Source organism: Panthera uncia, chromosome D1 (assembly GCF_023721935.1).
Source record: "Panthera uncia isolate 11264 chromosome D1, Puncia_PCG_1.0, whole genome shotgun sequence".
NCBI classification, from domain to species: Eukaryota; Metazoa; Chordata; class Mammalia; order Carnivora; family Felidae; genus Panthera; species Panthera uncia.
In genome coordinates this window covers 43,735,754-43,755,898 of record NC_064808.1, presented here as the reverse complement: position 1 = coordinate 43,755,898, position 20,145 = coordinate 43,735,754, and the positions used below count along the sequence as shown (strand labels likewise).

Here is a 20,145-nt window from a genome sequence, read left to right as displayed (position 1 = left end):
TTGAGCATCACTGTCGGCTTGGCTTTTGGCTGCCCAGAAAAGCTGGAAGTTGGGGAGATGTGAGCTTCCCTGTCGAGTCTTCTTTTCTATTACACTTCTCTGTCAGATCGAGGGCTCAGCCATTGGTCCTGTTCTTTGTGCCCCATCTTTCTGAAAAACCAGGACAGACAGGACCCTGCCTCCCATGAAGACTCCGCACTCTTCCTTCTACAGCCCTTGTTAATGTCTGTGTTTTCTGACCCTTCTTCTCCCGTCTTCCTGTCCAGAGAACAAGGCCTTTGAACTTGCCTCACACTGGCTTGATGCAGTATGGGAAACCAAGTTACCTGCCTCCTGAAGGAGTCTGGGACTCACTTGGCTTCCAGAGCCCCCCCTCACTTCTCTGCCACCCAGAGGATAAGTCATCCCCACGGTGATCATTTAACTCTCCTATCAGGGCCTACAGGAAGGCCCTTTGTTACTCAGTTAATTTTCTTGTGGGAGGGGGGTCTTGTTTACTAGTCTCATCCCTTCTGTGTTGTTACCAATTCTTTAAAAATATATCTGCATATATGCACGTGTAAGGATGTGTGTGTATCTTTTTCTATGGAGAACAAAGGGCTTTGGAATGAGTGTGGCCCTGAGAGGGCCTGGATTTACACCCCGGGAGTGGTCGTCATCCTTTGGGAAATCTACCCCTTGGTCCCAAATATCGACCGACTGAAATTTGTCAAGTTTTGTCCCAACCTTAGTTTCATAGTTTTCCCCCAGTTTCTGAGACAACTTTGGGGTTCCCTGTGTTCAGGGAGGACTTCAGTCATTGGGTCCACCCCTTAAATACACCGACTCAGTGAGGAAAGCCTTTCATGGCCGGCCTCAGGGCCAGGGCTGCTGGGTGGAGTGTGCCTCTTACAGTCATCATGGCCCGGGCTGTGTGTAGGCCTCCTTTACTTGGCCATAGCGTGGTGGAGAGTGTCCAGTCTGCTTTGGAATAAGTAGTTTTGTTTAAAACAAGTCGGATCTAAAAGTTGCGTCTTAGGTGGTCTGAATGGCTCCCCTCCCTCCTCATGGGTTTCAGCTGGTTAATATGGTGGCCTGGCTTGGTCCAGGCAGACCAAGGACGTCTGCCTGGACTTCTGGCTGACCGGCACCCCTGCACTCCTCAGCATGAGTTTGCCTCCCTCTGCTAAGGAGGGAAGGAAGAAGTCATCCTTTCCACTGGCTTGAAATAGGACGTGCCTGAGTGAGGCGGCAGGGATGAGGGAGTCATCTATTCATTCAATGTCATCTGAGGGTCCCCCGTGTGCCTGGTATGATGGGAAGCCACTGGAGCATTGAGAGCACGAAGACAATAAGTGATTCATATTTTCTAAAGGTTCTTCTGGCTGCCCATGGACTGAAGTGGGAGGGATAAGCATGGAGCAGGGAGCTGGGTTAGGAGGTGCTTGTTCTAGTCCAAGGAGCCAGACTGGCTTGGATGCCACTGGTAGGCATCTGTGTGAGCAGACAGGGAACAGACAGGCCTTCGCTGGCTGCCATTGTCGTTTTCCCTCGGGCTCTGGATCCTCTGGACCATGAGCCTCCCCTTCCCTAAGTGTGGCAGGCCCTGCCAAACTCCTGCTCCACGGCTGGTGCTGTTCACTCCACCTAGAACGTTCTCTTCCCCCGCTTCCCAATCCCAGTGGTTCTGCTACTGCCTAACCCAGTGACCTTGGGCAAGTTACCAGATCTCTCCTGAGCCTCAATGTCTTCATCTATGAAAGAGTGAGCACAGAACTCCCTCATGGGATTGGGAGGGGAACACTATATGTACTTGAGTGTGATCGTTGCCGTAGCCTCTGCAGTGGTCTTTTATTTCCACCCTTACCCTGCTCTGTATGCGCTCTGCCCAGTGACCCAGTGAGCCGGGGTCCAATCAAGTCGTGCCTCTGGCTCAGAACCCTCTCGACAGTAGCTTCCTGTCTCACTCAAAGGAAAAACCAAATCCTCAGCAGGGCCCCCAGGGCTGCCTGGTGCTTCTCTGACCCCATCTCCCAGCCCAGGGCCTGGTGGGTAACCAAGCAGGCCGGGTCATGCGTAGCTCACTGGTGCATGTGGGTGGTGTCCCCCCCGACCCCGAGTTACGCAGTGCACGACTCATGTGGCCAAATGCACTGATCCCACCTGCCCACCTCTTGCCCCACTTCAGCCACATCAGAGAGAGTCCTTGCTGTTCCGCAAACATGCCAAGCTGGCTTCGGGCTCGGGCTCTTTCCTCTGACTGCTCCCTCTGCGTTGAATGCTCTTCCGCCAGATATTTGTATGGTGTGGTTACTCACCTTCTTCAGGTCTTTTCTCACATGCCACCCTGTGTAAAGTCGTACCATTCAGCCCACTGCCCCCCAGATGTTTCCCTGTTTCCCTTTTGTTTTCTTTTTCCTCTTAGGTCTTAACGTCATCTAACATATTCTGCAGTTTACTTTCTTACTTGGCTTATCGTCTCTCTTCTCAATAGAAGGTAAGCTGCGAGGGCAGAGACCAGTGTTTATTTTGTTCACTGCTGTGTCCCCAGTGCGTGAAATGGTGGCGGGAAGATAGCAGGGCTCACTAATAAAGGAGTAAATGAGTTTGCAATAAAGCAAGTGGAGTGTTTTGTCCCGTGCTTAGCATAAGTGAGCGCGCAGTAAGCGCTCGCTGCCGTCGTCTTCATCATTGGTATCGATTATCCCTCTGGGACCAGCTCTGCGCGGCCTTCTCTGAGCCCTTCCCCAGCCCCTTCTTGGGTTGAACTGCATCGTGGCCACCTTTGCTCCCTGCTGCCCTTCCTTCTGTGTCCTCTCCCTCCATGGCATTGATCACACCGCACCAGTGGAACACGTCTCACTCTTTTCCCTGTATGAGCCCAAAGTCCTGTGGGGCAAATACGGACTTGTTCAGATTTGTACCCTAAGGACCTGCGCCCGTGGGGTAGCACATAGTAGGAGCTCAGGAAGTGTCCACTGGCAGCCATGACAGGTGGAAAGAGCTCTCCAATTCCTCACCAGTGGTCCTGGCTCCAGCATTGCTGTCTAATGTTTGCAGCCCCACTCCCAAGGGGTGTCATGAGAGAGTCTGACAACCACTGAAGTGACAAAATCTCTAGCAGTATGTTTAGAACAAATTTGGGGGAGCAGAGTGCCTCCTGTGCATAGTCCTTTGAATGACGGCATCTGGGTGGCTTGCTCATTCCACAAGTGAGAGTCTGGCCCTTTGGCTGCGCAGGACCCAAGGAGACAGTATGATTCAACTTACGCTCATTCAGTGGAGACCATGTGAGTAACACCAGTGTATTTGGAGGGGAGAAGCAGAGAAAGCTTGGGCTGGTTCTTGGGGGACTTGGGGTTGGCGGGGAGAGCATGGCTTCTGGGGATGGTATAAGGAAGAGGAGAGCAGCCCCTGCCTGGTCCGGGGAGCAGGGGTGGGTGCCTTGGGAGGCATGATTTGGTAAGTGGTGTGGGCCATATGAGGGGAGACCTTAAATGCCAGGGCAATGAATTTGGCCCCTTGTATTTGGCGGGAAGGGTCCGGTTTAGGGATTCTGATGGATAGGTATAAGAATCAAAAGGGTCAGGGGAGGTGGAGAGGAGCTCTGGAGTCATTGTCACCTGTCCAGAGATAGACTGTCTTGTGAGACCTGCAGGTGGCATACCAGTGCCAGAGGCCATGCCATTAGGGACGGACATTGGCACCCACAGGACAGCAGAGCTTCAGCTGAACCAACAGAGTGCAGGGGACTGAGGAGTTAGAAGTGGGGGCTTAGGGGCACCTGGGTGGCCCAGCCAGTTAAGCATCCGACTTTGGCTCAGGTCATGATCTCATGGTTCATGGGCTTGAGCCCCACGTCAGGCTCTGTGCTGACAGTTCAGAGCCTGGAACCTGCTTCAGATTCTGTCTCCGTCTTTCTCTCAAAAATAAATAAACGTAAAAAAGAAAAAAAAAATGGGAGTTTAGCACAGACTGGGTGTAGGAGTGGACTTTTTCTCCTTGAAGGGTACTGTTGGTGTCCCAGGGTCACAGAGCTTGTCCTGCCCTGGTCTGGTTGGGCTCACCAATTCATAAGCCACTGTTTCTCTGGAATGAGCTGGTTTTCTACACTCTATACTGGGCCAGTCAGCTCGAATCATCAGTCAGTTTTGTACCAGGGTGCTCTTCAGAAAAGCTTTAAACCCAGGGACTGGCAAACTCAGATTTAAGAGTCAGCATGGCCCATAACTCCCTGTGAGGCCTTGGTCAAGATGCTCATTCTCTTGGGGTGGTTCACTTTCTTTATTTGCCAGGTTAGCAGAACGCTAACCCCCTGGGTTCTAGGCCAGAGCCTCTTATATCCCTCCTGCCCTGGGTCAGGATTAACCCTGCAGGCTTGGGTGGGACTGAACCTTCAGGTGGGAGGCCTCATGGCCACACTGTGGAGAGGACTAGCCTTGACACTGAGTGGCATTTGAAAATTGTTCACTCACCCAGGGATTGATTCATTCTGCAAAACTAGCGAGGGTTCTCTTCCCATCCCCCTTGCCTGCTTTGGGATGGAATTGCTGAAATGACCTTGGCTTCGGGAAGCAGTCCTGTTTTCCGATTCTGCTCTCCTAAACATGGCCCCTGCCCTGTGCCTAGGGGCCTCATTCTCACACAGCTACCATCATTCCCTCTGGCCTTGTTGCATGAGATCTCCTCTTAGCTTTCTCCTCCTTTCCTTTGCATCTGATTTCTTTTGTTTTTTTAACGTTTATTTATTTTTGAGACAGAGAGAGACAGAGCATGAACAGGGGAGGGGCAGAGAGAGAGGGAGACACAGAATCGGAAGCAGGCTCCAGGCTCTGAGCCATCAGCCCAGAGCCCGACGCGGGGCTCGAACTCATGGACCGCGAGATTGTGACCTGAGCTGAAGTCGAACGCTTAACCGACTGAACCACCCAGGCACCCCCTTTGCATCTGATTTCAAACACCGGGCCTGATCTGCCCAACCAGGGCAACCCTGATGGTTCCAGCACGTATGCTCACATATCTGCCTTCCCTTTACTCCTAAGATTATATCCTCAGCCCATTCCATGTGGCTCCCTAGTTTTGATCATGCTCATTTAAGATGGCCGCATAATACTCTATCGAGGGAGTGCCTTCAATAAGCCATGAGTTTGTTATGGGGCATTTCACTTGCTTTTAATTTTTGTTCTTTCAGCTAATGCTACATTGGCCATCTTTGTGTATTGCAGAATGATTTTATTACGTTGGCATTTATCTAGCTAATGGCAATGGCCCAAGATCACACAGAGAATCAGAATTTCTTTTTTCAAGAAAAATGTCGTGAAGATATATTTAAAATTTACTTTAAATGCTAGGAATGTTTTTGTTGTATTTTCCACGAATGAAGAAGCAGGGTAACAGTAATGTGAAATGAGATATAAGTGAAAGGCTGTGTATTTACAAGTAATACATGACTTGTTGTTTGTTCCTAAGTGTAGAGGTGAGCCAGTACACTCTCTTAAGGAGTAATTTCTCTGCTCAAATTGAGGAATTCTGTATCCCTATATTTTTGATGCTTTGATTAAAACAGTAAAATAAACAGTGATCACTTGTTCACGATGTTTTTAAGAAATCCCCTACACCTGTTGGGATGAGCACTGGGTGTTGTAGGGAAGCCAATTTGACAATAAATGATATAAAAAAAAGAAAAAAAGAAAAAAGAAATGGAAAAAGCAAGCCCATGAACCATCCCTAAAGCAAGAAAAAGTAAATGGGATTTTCGAGGGGGGAAAAAAACTCCAATGTCTCCTTAAACCAGAACGAGCCTGTCAGGAAGTGCTCCTAGCAGTGGAAGCTAAGATCGTCCAAGACCATCCTGCTGTGGAGCCAAGTGGAAGCAGGTTGCAAACTTGCTGAAACAGTTTGGTTTTTTTGTTGGTCATAAGGAAATAACCAGAATGAAACCAACAAACCAGTGTCAATGACTTGGTTCTGAGTGTTCTTTTTAGCCTGGAATCCATGTGGCTTTGGGGTGACAGGGAAGGCTTCCTCTGCCCAGATGATCTGTCGTTGCTGTTTCAGTCTCTGGTTGATGATTACGTGGACCATTTTAACCGGCAAATGTCAGCTGAGTTGCCGGGAATAAAAACTGGGGAAGAAAACACCCAGTCCCCCCTTGTTTCTGAGGAGCCCACGAACTGGGAGTGGGAAGGACAAAACAAGTCTAAAATTGGTGGTCCTTCACTGGGGACTAAGAAGAGAGTCCTGGGGCAGTCAGCTCTACTCTGTTAGAGAAGAGAGAGGGATTCCATCTCCTCGGGAGGCTAGGGCGGGGACAGGGGATGTCAAGAAAGGTGTTATGGGGGGGGGGGGGGAGTTGCTGTTGACAGCACTAGAAAGGACTGGCTGAGATGGGACTGGACAGTCCCAGCAAAACAAAAAGGCTGACAGAGGAAATGGAGGTGGAAGGACATGGGGATATGTTTGGGGTTTGGCCGAAGCAGTGTTGCTTTAGGGCATGTATCAGATGCCAGGCTTGGGTCTAAGCACTTCCTATATATTAACTCATCTAATCCCTACAGTGACCCAAGGGGGCGCTACCATTGCCTCCATCTTACAGATGAAGAAATAGACATAAAGTAACTCATCAACTGCCCAAGATTGTCCTGCTGTAGAGCCAAGATCAGACCCAGTTGGTTTGGCTCCAGAATCTCTGTTCCTAACCACAGAGCTGCCACGCCTCTGATATAGGGGGAGAACAGACACTAGAACCAGAGGCTTGGAGTGCCAGTGATTAGGGGTACCGAGGTGGGAGAGGGGTCAGAGTGGAGATGAAAGGGATTCTAGGGTGGGGATGGGGGAGTTTGCTGAGAGCCGAGGGGCCACAGGTAGAAAGAGCTTCTTGGGGCGGTGGGGGTGGGGTGGGTGGGGTGGGTGATGCTTTGTCTACAAGGCCCAGCACTGCAGAGTTCCATGAGGTGAGATCTAAGAGCAGGTCTGATCCAAGGTCTCCACGGGCGGGCCTCTGGAGATTGCACCGTGCTGTTCATTCTGGAGGGTTCTCTATTTTGAAGATGGCAAAGCAGGCACAGGCTTTGGGTATCATTAGCCGTGTCCTCGTGTGGGTAGAAAGAGATGAACATGACGGAGAGGGGCAGGTGAGAGCTGGCATTGCTAATTTGGTAAACCCGGTGGCTCTTCTGCAGCCTAATGATGTCTGAAAGCTGTTTTCTATGCCGAGGCCCAAGCGTGACTCCCTTATCTGAATGCTGTAGCAATTGCTATTTTTCCTGGGAAATTGGGCCCATGTGGGCCCTGCGTGTGGTTTATTTGAGTTCCATTTTTATAACCTTATTACCTTGTCCCCATGATGCAAGGGGCCTCTCTTTACTGGAGCTTTGCTGTGAAAATTGTTTCTTAAAAGGTACAAAGTGATCTCTCATCATTTGGGTGGCGTTCTTTCCATAGTAGCACTTTTCTGCAGACTGTGCGCACACTTTTCATCACCCCTGACACCAGTTGTCATGTTTTTCTGATCGTTGGCAATTTACTGGGATCTTTTAGGCAGTTCTTAAATCTCACTACCTAGGTGTTTGTCACGATTTCTTCCAGAAGAGTTTGTGCATTTAAATATCCATTCAACTTCTGCTGCAAAGTATGGCTCTCCCGATGACCTTGCTAGGGCCTAACACCCAGTCTTGTCCTCTGGCCTTGAGTTGATAACAATAGCAATTAGCATTTATGGAACCTGAGCTGTTATTAGGCACTGTACTGAGGGATTTATGTAGGGATTTATGTTCACGATCTTAATTATTCCCGGTCTCGATAAAGAAAGTGCTGTTACTTCCGCCATTTTACAGATGAAGAAAATGAGTATTAAAAAGGTAGAGTATCTTGCCCCAGGTTGCACAGCTAATAAATGGCAGAGCTGGGCCTCAACCCAGGCCCTCCTGACCTTGGAGCCCATGTACTTCATTCATTCATTCAGTCAGTCAGTCATTCAACAATAAGTGATTGTTCATAACATGGCCAGCACTGTTCTAGACCCAGGGGATACAGCAAAGGAAAAAATAAAAAGCAAAAATTTCCTGCCTTTAGTTCACATTCAGATTTGGGGGGATAGAAAACAAAATAATAAAATACACATTATCCAATATGGTAATAAGATTATGGTGAAAAATAAAGCAAGGAGGTTGGCTAAGAAGTGTTAGGAGAATTTTAGAGTAGTCAGAGAAGGTCTCGTTGAGAAGGAGACCAAGCTGTTAGGTTAAGTAGCAAACAAACCCCTGAATCTCAGTGTTATCGACCCAAGAAAACATTATTTCTTGTACAGAAAAATTCCAGTTTGGCTGCTCCTTCTTTGTGGTTACCGAGGGACCCACATTCCTTATATCTTACGGCTCTGCCCTCTTTAAGGCCCTCAGATTGCTTTCCATTCAGCTGGAGGATGAATAAGAAGAGAGATGGTCTTGTGGGGAAGTTTTTGTATTTTTATTAAATTTTTTTAAATGTTTATTTATTTTGAGAGAGAGAGAGAGAGAGAGAGAGAGAATCCCAAGCAGGCTCTGCACGATAAGTGTAGAGCCCAATGTGGGGCTCAACCTCACGAACCGTAAGGTCATGACCTGAGCCGAAATCAAGAGTCCGGTGCTTAATTGACTAAGGCACCAATATGCCCCTTGTGGGGAACTTTTTATGGGCCAGTCTGGAAGGAGCACTCCTCTCTCCCATCCATTGGTGAGAACTCAGTCACATGTTTACTTCTAACTACAAGGGAGGCTTTTGGGAAATAGAGTCTAGCCATGTGCCCCCAAGAAAAAAGAAATGGGCTTTTGTGAACTTGTACCATAGTGTATACTGTAGCGAATGAAGTGAAGAAGTGAGTTGTATGTTTAACTGGGGAAAGAGCATTAGGGTATAGGAACAGCAGGGTAAAGATGGCCAGGGTGGCTGGAATGCAGTGAGGAGAAGACAAGGAGGGGGGTGGTAGGACAGAAAGCAAGAAAAGGAAAGTCCACATGGCAACGAGGAAGTGTGAGGAGACCAGGTTGAGAATGAGGGTTCTAGCTTGGGCAACCAGCTAAGGCTGGGAAGACCAGGAGGAGTCTATGGTGCAGCAGAACGGGTGCCTTCCAGGCATTTTAGAGCACATCTGGAAGACTGGACTAACTGTGCTGTCCTTCAGGGAAGCCTCCATAGCGCTAAAGGTATGGCTGCTGTGTAAAAATCCAAGGAGCACACATTCCAGGCAAAGAGAAAAAACAGATATGGGAAAAACACAGATAATGGGAAATTTATATGATGTGCCAGTTGGGACTCTTGCTAGTGGAGGCATAAGCGGGGAGTTACTGGTTCCGTAGTCGGGCAGGATGCTACAGGAGTTCACAAAAGGAAGGGGTTCCAGAATGGGAGTTGACGCTGCCAGTGGTCCGTCTGGCTCCCTGTCTGCTATTCTTTGTATGTTGGCATCAGTCTTTTCTACTGCAGATGGACCGTGCTCCTCGTGGGGGCACCACTGCTGACAGACCCAGTCCAGCAATTGCAGTGAAAGGACAACTCCTTTCTCTGCATCTATATGTCAGTTCTAGAGCAAGTCTCTGCCTGGCTTAGGTTGGATGTTGTGCCTGTCATTGCAGCCAGGGAGTGGAGTAGTCTAATCGGGCTGGACCATTTGCCCACCCTTGTTGGGGCCTTCATGGTCTTTTTTAAGAAGGCAGAAGAAAAGCATGTATGGAAAATAAAAAAAGAGTATTTAGCATGGTTTCTGTGTTTTGAAGAATTTATGGTACAACAAGGTAGGAACTCTTTGGGGAGTTTTAAACAGAGGACTTGATCATATTTAGGTTTTATTAAAAGTCATTACAGACACTGTGTCTGGGTTTGTGGTTGGAAATAAATAAGTGAGTAGAGGTTAGGAGGTTGCCACTGTAGCTGTAAGGAGAGCCGAAGAGACCTGAGCCAATTAAAGCCCTTAGTTGTGTCATTTGGACTTCACCGCCAGCCGCCCCACCGGTAAAGAGGAGTGGGAGAAAGTCTAGAGACAATGAGGCAACCAGGGCTTGGTGACCAGTTGGAGGAGGCAAGAAAAAGAGGGGCTTAAGGAGGATCCCCCCCACCACCACCAAGGGGGGTAATAACTATTCTCCAGAAGGCTAGATTTATCTTTGGAAACCAGTTATTAAGTGGTAGCAGACTTGACATATCTTATGTACTTCTTGAGAAATGTGAGTGCTGTTAGCCTCAACTGGAAAAGGAAGCTGACTGATTGTATTTGTCTCCCTTTAAAGTTTCCTTTCTTTTTGCAATCAGATAATAGGAGCCACAGCCAGGACTGCCATTTGACAGATGGATGGGAGCTGGGCCCTGGCCCGAAGACCTTTCCTCCCCCCCCATGCCTGCCCCTGGGCCTGCAGGTCTACTTTATAAACATTCATCTCCTTGGCATTGGCCTTGCTAGGAAGGCTTTTCAGGATTTTAAGCAAAGAAATGACCTGTTCTGACTTACGTTGTGACCAGTTCCCTCCTGTACTGGGAATAGACTGTGGATGGAGGGAGGAGTGTTACCAAGAGCCAAAGTGCAAGGGAGGGGTGGGGGGCAGGCACACCTGTGCAGGGGCTGTTGTAATCAGCTATATTGGTAATGGTGGAGGGGGTGAGAAATGGTCATGTTCTGAATATATTTTGAAGTACAAACCAATTTTGGTGAGGATTGGATATGGAGCAAGAGAGAGGAGACAAGAATGACTCTATAAACGTTTTGGCCTGGACAACTTGACGAACGTTGTCTTTAGCCTGATATGGGGAACACTTGGAGGAGCAGGTCTGGGGGAAGGCCAGGGGTCGGCACTGGACATGTTAAGTTTGGGACATTGAACATGACTTACACAGAGCTCCTATTTGACATCTTACTTGAAGCGGGCAGTTGGATATATCCTACCAGCCAGGAGTTAAAGGAGAGGTCCGGGCTTGGAGAAAAATCTGGGCATCCTCAGCATACAAATGGTATCTGAATCCGTGACATTAGGCGAAATCACCGAGGGGTGACTAAAGGCATACAGAGAAGAGATGAGAATGAGGCCTGAGCCCCAGGACACTCTGACATTGAGAGGCAAGGAGAGAAGGAAAAACCAGCAAAAGGAAAGAACAGCCAGTGAGAAACAGCGGGCAGAAAACAAGAGTGCTGTCCTAGAAGCCAAGTGAAAGGAGTCATCAAGCAAGAGGGAATGGTTTACTGATATCAAGAGCTATAAGACAAAGACTAAGGCTTGCCCGTTGGGTCTGGCAACATGGAGGACAGGCCAAGTGCATGTTCTGGACCAGAGCTTAACCTCTCAAAAGAAGCCACAGTTTACCCACTGAAGAAGAATACAGTTGTGCAAAACAGGATTGCTGTAGATTGATTGAAAGAAATCCAAGAATGATGAAGACAGTGCCATGGGCGTCTAGTGCTATGGGACAGCCCTTCTGGCTTTTGTGAGGAGGGTTGAGGTCAGATTCATTCGTGTCTTTATCCAGCATTTATTCATTCCACAGAAATATACTGGGTTTCAGAGACTGGGGGTAAGGGTGGGGGGAAAGGGAGACCATGTAGTCATCATTTAATGGGTATAGAGTTTCAGTTTTGTGGAAAAGAGTTCTGGAGACGGATGGTGGTAATGGTTACACAGTAACACAAACGTGTTAATACCACTGAGCCATGTACTTGAAAATGGTTAAGATCATAAATTTTCTGCTATGTATGTTTTAACACACACACATACACACACACACACACACACACACACACACACACACACACGAGAGAGAGACAAAAAAAAAAAACAAAACAACTTATTGGCCCCATCATGAACTGGGTCTGGGACATAGTGTTTGAAATGGATGGCATTTCAATAGGAGATAATTTGGAGGGAAGGGAAGAAGGACCTCCAGCTGGAGGGAATACAGAGAAGGCCCGCTATCAGGCCTGTTTGTCTGGATTGTGGGGTCAGTGGGGGAGGCCACTCGAGCTGAGGCTGTGGACTCAGGCTGGGCCAGTTCGTGCAGGCCTGGCAGCCTGCTTACGGAGTTGGGCTTGCCTTCTTAGATTCTGGAAGCCTCTGAAGCCTCTCTGCCCAGGGGAGTGTCATTCCAAAGGTGTGCATTTAGACCATTAATCTCATGAACCCTTCCTGTTAAGCCATTGCTTATTAAAAGCAGTGGGATTGAGGCATGCCTTTCTATAGGGAAAATTGTGATCAAGCAGAATTTTCAATACCCAGGCATGTGGTAATGAATTAAGTGGGTTGTTTTTCCTCACATTTTACAAATATTTATTGAAGACTACCTAAATGCCCACAGCGTTCTAGGCAGTGGGGTAAGAGTAGGGGTAAATTTAACAGGCCTCTTCTCTTGAAAAGCCTAGACTCTAGGGACCCCCATTCCTAAATAAGAAATTATGCTCCCACGTGTCACGTGTTGCCATAAATGTCTCGCCATGGGAGAGTTCCATGGGAACTGAGAGGGGGAGGTGCCCGGCTTGCTGGGGACACTGGGGAGGCTTCTTAGGGAAAGACTGTCCAGTGGATTTGAAAAATGAGCACAATTTTCTGGGCAAAGTAACAGAAATGGGCATCCTGAGAGGATGGTAAATCAAAACTTACTGGGGGCTGTAAATTGAAAGACAGTGTATAAATAGCCTCTCTTAAGCTGAACTCTTATTTCGTTGGCTTTAGGTGGTGCTGACTAGAGTGCACGCATTTGGACCCAAGCTTAACTTTTCAAATGTGGAATCCTAGGCCTTCACTGGTAAGTTTGTTTGATGCCTTCTTACCAAATTATGCTGTTGAGGATCGGTATTTGGAATAAAGGGCAAGAAAGTTATCATTGGCACAGCTCTGTGGAGGTTACCAAGCCTAGACTCTAGAGAAGCCGGTAGTACAGGCAGAAGGGATCCACAGGAGAAGTGAAATTTCACTGTAGGTTTATGAAGTAGATGCTCTGGAGGGGCATCCAGGAGGTGTAGGGGGTGGACGCACCCAGGCTCATGGCAGGGTGGGCTTTGGCTGGGTTTTGAAGGAAAAATCCGGAGAAGAGTGAAATAAGGTTTTCGGGTTTGAGAAAGTGGGCGTAAGACACAAAGGCAGTGGGCTCAGCAACAGACCCACAGGAGCAAGAGCTTCAGAGGAGTCATGGGCCAGACCTTTGGCAAGAGATGATTGTTCTAGACCAGGGTCAGCAAACTTCTTCTGTAAAAGGTCAGACGGTAAATATTTTTGACTTCATAGGCCATGCGGTCTCTATCACAGCTACTCCGCTCTGCTGTTGTAGCATGAAAGCAGCTATGAATGAATGGGCACCGCTGGGTCCCAGTAAAGCTTTATTTACAAAAACAGGCGGTAGGTAGGATTTGGCCTGTGGGCTGTTGTTTGCAGACTCCTTCTCTGGACCCTGAATGTCAGGCTAAGGCACTTGGACTTTGTCCTGGAGGCAGTGGGAAGCCATTGAGGTTATTTTGGGAAAAGAAGTGAAATGGCAGAAGCGACATGCTAGGACCGTTCTTCTCATAGCTGGACAGGAGGCATGGGGCTTGTTCAAAGGAACAGCAGCAATCTGCGCATGATGGCATGTGGTTAACAGTGGTGAAAATGGGGGCAAAGGACCAATAGAAGAGCTATCGCAAAGGGAGAACCATAGAATTTACAGTCTTCTTAGACTTTAAGAACAGGAGCCAAAGAAAATGGAAGTTTAAACTTGGTGGTTCACAGGGGCATCATTGGCACATGTAGACATTGGAGACTGAGGGGGGTAGTTGGTGCATCTGGTTTTAGATACACTGAGTTCAGGATCACAGTGGTTCATCCACAGGAAATGTCCCGTAGACAATTGGAAATGCAGGGATGAAGCTGGGACTGAGAGGGTTTGGTCTGGAGATGTGGAAGGGAGGCCGTAGGATTAAATAAGTTCTCCCCATGATGAGCAGAGAGCTGAGCCTTGGGGAATGTGCATAATTCCAGATGGAAGAAAAAGGTAGAAGAGAACCAAAGGCCAAGGAGGAGAGAGTCCCAGGAAGGGAAGAGAAGGGGGCAGCAGGGACCATGGAGAAGGAAGTTGAAGGAAGGCTGCTGACTTGGTGACAAGTTGGTTACAGGTGGCCTTGAGGAACATGATGCCACAGGAGGAGAATGGGGGATGAGGGCTCCAGGCTGCACAGGGTTGGACATAAATGAGGGATAAAGAATCGAAGACACTAGGAAAATAGACCACCCGTAGAGAGTGTGGGCCTTAAAAGAAGGGAGTACACATTTGCATGTCGCAGTTACCTTTGCTTTAGCTCTGAGGCAGGCACAACATGCTGCGACCGGTGCTCTTTTCCTTCTCTGGAGCCAAGCGGTGCTTGGGGGTTTGTGTGCACCCTGGGCTGGTGACTGTGTTCTTATTCGCCCTTGGAGGCGTGGTGCTCACGGCTGTGCCGCAGCTTGCACACGGAACCCAGCCCATGTCTGGACTCCTGCCAGAAGACAAGATGCGATCTGTCGGCGAAAGAGTTGCATTTGCCACAATGGAGGGGAAGAGAGGGTAGACCAGGAGACTGAAATGAGACCTCTTACTGGAGGGTCGGCCCATGTATGGGAGTTTGAGATACTTCCTCAGGTCATCCGGCCAGGTTGTCAATTTGTGCTCTGAGCATTTTGAGTGTACGTTCTTTGGTTTGGATTCTAAGTCACATTTGGCTTGGTTTGTGTGAATGTAGCAGTTTGAGATCTGGGAACAAAGGCAGCAGGTGTAAGTGGTTCAGAGCCACCATTTATGGAGCCCTCAGTAGGTCCCCAGCATGGTGCTGGTGCTCTACAGGTGTCGCTTTAGGTCCTCTCTGCAACAGCCTGCAACACGGGGAGTTCGTTTTCTCACGTCAGTAGTGAGGAAATCAGATCATAAAGAGGCTGAGTAACCTGTCCAAGGTTACAGGAGATTTGAACCCAGATCTGACCCCCGGGTGACTCTGCTTCCTGTTTTCTCTCACCTAAATCTGGAATTAATCCTCCCACTTATGTAGAAGGACTGGGGACGGACTGAGCTATGCGGGTTAAATATTCAGAGCCTAGTGTGGGTGTTTCCACTTCCTAGGAGTCTGGTGAAAGGGTGGAGGAAGTGTGGGATCTCTGCAAGAAATCAAGACCAAACCTTAATCGCTTTAACTGTTTCCCCAGGTAAAATTTTCCTGGGTTGGAGGAACTTGGAGAAGGTTGACAGTCGTGGGCTTGGAAAGGAAATATCACTGGAAGGCATGACAGCCAGATTTCAGCCCTAGCTCTGCGGCAATTATAATAGACTTTTTGTTTAAATATTTGGTATTTGTCTCTGCTCACCTTCAACTTTAAGCTTTGAGGGCTGGGTGTTTCCCCCCACACCCCCAGCATCTATCATGGCTTGGGCATGTCCTATGTGCTCAGTGAATATTTGTTGTTTGTAATGAGCCAAGAGGCTTGGGACAAGGTGCTTAACCTCTGTGTGCCAGGCACTGACTCTTGGCACCGTGGCTGTAGAGGTGACATGGCCTCTTGTCCTCATGAGGCTACTCCTGAGAAGATGTTTCTAGTAGGGGAGACAGACAGAATAAAGGTATGAGACGTGGTGTGTAAGGTCAGGCAGGCGTGATCACGCCCTGAAGTAAAGTAAAGGGAGAGGGTGGCCAACAGTTTAGTTAGGGTCATCGGAAGGCCCCACCAAGAAATGAAGCAAGACAGTGAGGCTGTTGGGGGAAAAGTCATAATTCTGTTTGAGACTTCTACAGATGTCAGCTGAACTGTCAACACTCCTTAATTCTTTTGCTGGGCCGTGGCTGCTAACACCTAACTGCTTCCATCAGTGAGGACTCCCTTTTCCGGCCCCTCGTCTGTGGCCTCTGAACTGTCTCTTCCCCTCCTCGGTAGGTGCTCCCTCGCCTCGCCTCGCCTCACCTCGCCTGCCTCTCCAGGTTCTCCTCCAGCCCCAAAGCCCTTGCCTCCACAGCCTGCTTTGCTAGTGTTCTTTCTTTTGTCCTTAGCTTGGTAGGGTTTTGCTTGGTCCCTTTCTCATCACCGTGAGGATTCTCCCCGGCGGAGCCCGTGCAGTGCTCCTTTCTACCCTGCAGTCATCCAGAACTACATATCCAGCACAGAACCTCCTCCTAGGCTGCGCTGCTGGCTGCTGTCCACTGCCCGCGGGCACCTCGGGCCCATCCCTGCCCCGCGGCCAGGTGCGTCTGTCTCCCTGTGTCACCTGCCTTGCCTGGGACTGCAGCCCCAAGTTGCGTCTCCTTCACGAGTCATCCCTGGCTTTGTCCTTTCCCTCCTCTGTCCTGTTCTGTGGGTGACCATCCTAGTAAAGAGGGTGCCTTCTCACTTGTCCACTCCCTTCTCTTCCCTCCCTACTCCTTCCCTTAGGACTCATCATTTGGATTTCTTTCAAAAGCCTCTTAATTGCTCTTCCTGTGGCCATTTTTGTCCTCCCTCATCCCACCCCCACACTCCTTATCAGCATGATGTTTATAACTCACACATCTGATCATGGCTTTCTTCTGCTTAAAGCTCTCCAAGGGCTCCTTATTGCTTGCAGGATAAAACCTAAGCTCCTTGGTAGGCCTGCAGGCTTTCATGATCTGGCCTGTGGGCACATTCCTCATGGATTTCTAACCTCGGCCCAGCCTCCCACCAGCCATCACCTCTGGGCCCTCTAGGGAATGACCTGCGCCCTGCTCCCCATTTCAGTAGCTCAGTTCAGGTTTCCAGTCTTCTGGACACCTTCCTTCCCCCGTTGCTCCTCGCTGTGACCTGGGGACGACCTTCCTCCTGGCTCCCACAACACCCTGCATTTCTCTCTTCCAAAGTGCTTATCAGCACACTGTTGATTTACTACTTGTTATGCTCAGTAAACTGAGCTCCTTAAGGGTGGGGACCCCACATGCGTGTGCGCGTGTACACACACACACACACACACACACACACACACACACTTGGTTCTCAGTACCAGCATAGTACATCCGGCTCAGGAAGTGTGTGTTGAAGTAAGGATAGTAAAGTCTGTTTGCGCAGACTTAGAACGTGATCAAATGTACTTGAAATTGGAGGTTCATAGGCCATGGCATTGGGCAGAGCCACCCGCCTGTCCCCTCAGCTTTCAGTGCAGGAGGCATTGCTCTGGGTGTGGGTGTGTGGCCGCCTGCTGTGTCTCCCGGCATGCTGGGGCCTCAGGAATGTAACTTCCTTACATTCGTTGCCCCTGACTTTCAGAAAACTCCCTTGTCGATGGAACAGTAACAGCAATTCAAAATGAAAAATAACCCATCAAGGAATGCCCATCAGGAGTGAGGTCTGCCCGGCTTCAGCCCGGGTGAATCCCAGATTTCCTAAATTAGCAAAATGACGATTCTTGCTAACCGCTGACAGCTTTTCTCCCCCATCATCTAGCTGAGAATACTTGTCTGGCTAGGGGGTGAGGACAAGCTAGCGGTCCTTTGTGGACACGCCCGGGGGCTTCTTCAGCTGCCCTTGGAGCCCTGTAAAGTCCTTGGTGAACACCGACGAGTGGCGCAGGAAGAGGCTCAGACCCCGCAGATGCCAGGTCAGCGTCTGTACTCCCCATGGGAGCGGGCACAGCGCACCCGGGCGCTAGTCAGTACGTGCTCGTGTTTTCACGCGGGGCCATCGGCTCAACGCTCGTTGCGTCCTCTCCACTTCCTAGTTTTGCCACAGACCCGGGGAATTGTACTGAATGTGCAGCTTTTGCGTGGGGGCTCACGGCAAGCTGGGAGGGCTTCCTAGAGGAAGTAGCCGTTCTTACCACGGAGGCGTCCTGCTGACCAGAGTGCTCCAGCTGGCACTTGGAGCTGTTGTCCTCATCCGGAGGTGTCCTCAGGCACTTTTTAAAAGCTACCTGCCGCATGGATGCATTTTCCTTTTGGTTTATCTGGTCCATGCCCACTCTGTGCCTTCAGACCTCCGCTGATGTGCCGCCTCCTAGGAAGCGTCCGCTGACCTCCCCGATAAGAAACCTGGGTCTGATCGTCACCATCACCGTTCTCGTCACATACCGCTTACGGCTCGCTGGCTGTTTGGCAAGCCCAGGCAGAGTGCTTGGCAGGCAGGCACGTGGTGGCAGGGCCTCGGCAGGTGTTGGCTGCGGCAAGTGTCATCATTATGATCCCACACGCCCCCTCTGAGGGGACTGAGGCCCAGGTCAACACGGGACATGCGAGTGGGGGTTTGCCGCGTGTGCCGACCAGGTTGGCGCCCTTCCCATTCCCTCCTGCACCGCGGTCCCTCTGCCACGCGTGCCCGCAGCCCGCACTCCCACTCATTTGCAGTGCTCGCCACAGAGGCCGGTTTTCGTTTACTTGTGTGGTTGTAGATCGGTGAACGTTTGCCCCTCCACTGGGCAGCCCGGTGAGCCCAGGACTGTGGGGGTCTGCCCTGTAGGTAGGTGTGCCACATGGACTTGCCCCACAGCCTGCCTGATGTCCCGCTTTTTCTCCCTGCCCCCTGCACGGGCATCTGGCGAGATGGGCCAAAGGGGCCCCCCAGGGCCCCCGCACGCTTTAGCCTGTACCCCTTACCTGTTTCCATGTCAGAGTCGCTGTGCTGAGGAAGGGTCTGTGCCTCGCCGGGATGCCTTTGTCTCAGACCCCCGGGACCACTCCTTCTGTCTTTTTCTCCACCTCCTCCTCCTTTTGTAAGGAAGTGGACCCTGTTCTCCCCTTAGGATAGAGCCAGCAACTTCCTGTGGCCCTGCACACACTCTGGGGGATGGCTCTGACCACCGAGGGCCATCGTGATCTGTGTGCCTGCCCTCCTTGTCCTTCTGGCACCCCTGGGGACCAGCCGTGGTGTGGTGTCTGTGGCAGGGCAGTACCTGGCATAGTCAGGGCCGAGGGGTCTGTGGAATTGGGGAAGGGAGCACAGAGGTTACCGCCTTAAGGGCAGCTGCTGGACGATGCAGTTTGCATGTGCGTGTGCCTGTGTTGGTGAGTATATGTGTATGAACGGGGCTGTGTGTGTGTTTCTTGCTCCGTGTTTTTGTTTGCATAATTTATCCTTGTGCACATTGGAGACAGTGTCTCCCTCTTTCACGGGTCTGTTATGGGGCCTCGAATAATAGATATTTCATAGCCGTTGGCTAAATAAATATTTTCTCCTTTCCCAAGCTGCAGGCGCCTCCCCTCTCCTCCACCCGCCTCTTTGGTACCTCAGTGACCGTTTCACAGGGTTGTTGTGACTTGTCAGCACCCGCTTCCCAGACCCTATTCAGACAGCGGTGACGTGAAAGCCCCAGCTAGACCCCAGCAGGCCTGGCTACCCTCCTTAAGCTGGCAGCGAGGAAGCCGGTCCCTCAGGGGCACCTCACCAGGCCTCTGGGGCCCTGTAGGGCCAGGCTGGCTGAGCCCGGAGTGATTCATACCAGTTTTGAGTGGGAAAAATAAAAATAAAAAGAATGGCTTCTGACCAAGTGGGGAAAGTGGGTGTGGGGGAGGAGCAGCAGAAGGACCCTGGCCACGCCTTGGGTACACTTGCCAGCAGCAAATTGAGATTGGCTTAGAGCACAGGCCCCAGCAGACCTGCTTCAGTATTTCAGCTCTGTGCCTGCTGATGGTGTAACTCAGACTGCCCACCCAAGTTCTGTAGGCCTCGGTTTCCTCCCCTGCCGCACGGGATGGTGATCCTCTTGATCACCTCTGTGAGGCTCGTGTGAAGGGGAAATGAAAATGTGCTTAGCCCTGGCATGTAGCAAATGCCAAATAATCTGTTATCATTGTCGCTTTTGAAAAGTAGTGTCATTAGCAGTAACTGTAAGACGACTTTGGACGAGATACAAAGTCTACGATGCAGTTAAAGGCTCCGAGGAGTGAGCTAGTGCTTCAGAAAAGTGCTTTGTGAGTTGCAGCTTATGTGCAGATATTGTTATTAGCACAAATATAGCTGTGACTTTTTTGGCTTTGGGAAAAATGAGCACAGTTTTCTGATGTTGACTCTAAAGTCTTGGTTGAGTTTGGTTTTGGTTCTGGAGGGAGATTCGTCAGGCCTCTCTTGGAATCTTGCCCAGAGGCTGCGTGACCCACACTGGTGCTCCCGGATGCCGAATGCCTGAGTGACACCTGGCATCTGTACTTGATGTTGTTATTTTCAATGTCCTACGATAAACATAGTCGAGTAAGTTCTTGGAGATTCATTGACAGTAAAT

The 20,145-nt window shown here is 49.9% G+C and overlaps 1 protein-coding gene across 8 annotated transcripts in view; it reads left to right on the top strand.

The window, feature by feature from the left end:
* The window catches only part of BMAL1 (basic helix-loop-helix ARNT like 1), a 99,123-nt gene that overhangs the window by 17,125 nt on the left and 61,853 nt on the right, over positions 1-20,145 (top strand). For 7 of the 8 annotated variants that reach the window (XM_049649640.1, XM_049649598.1, XM_049649631.1 and 4 more), the window contains exon 2: positions 12,666-12,738. The exons of the other annotated variant lie outside the window; for it this stretch is intronic. The gene's annotated coding sequence lies outside the window, so the exon portion shown is untranslated. The remainder of the gene's footprint in view (positions 1-12,665; positions 12,739-20,145) is intronic. 8 annotated transcript variants of the gene reach the window in all.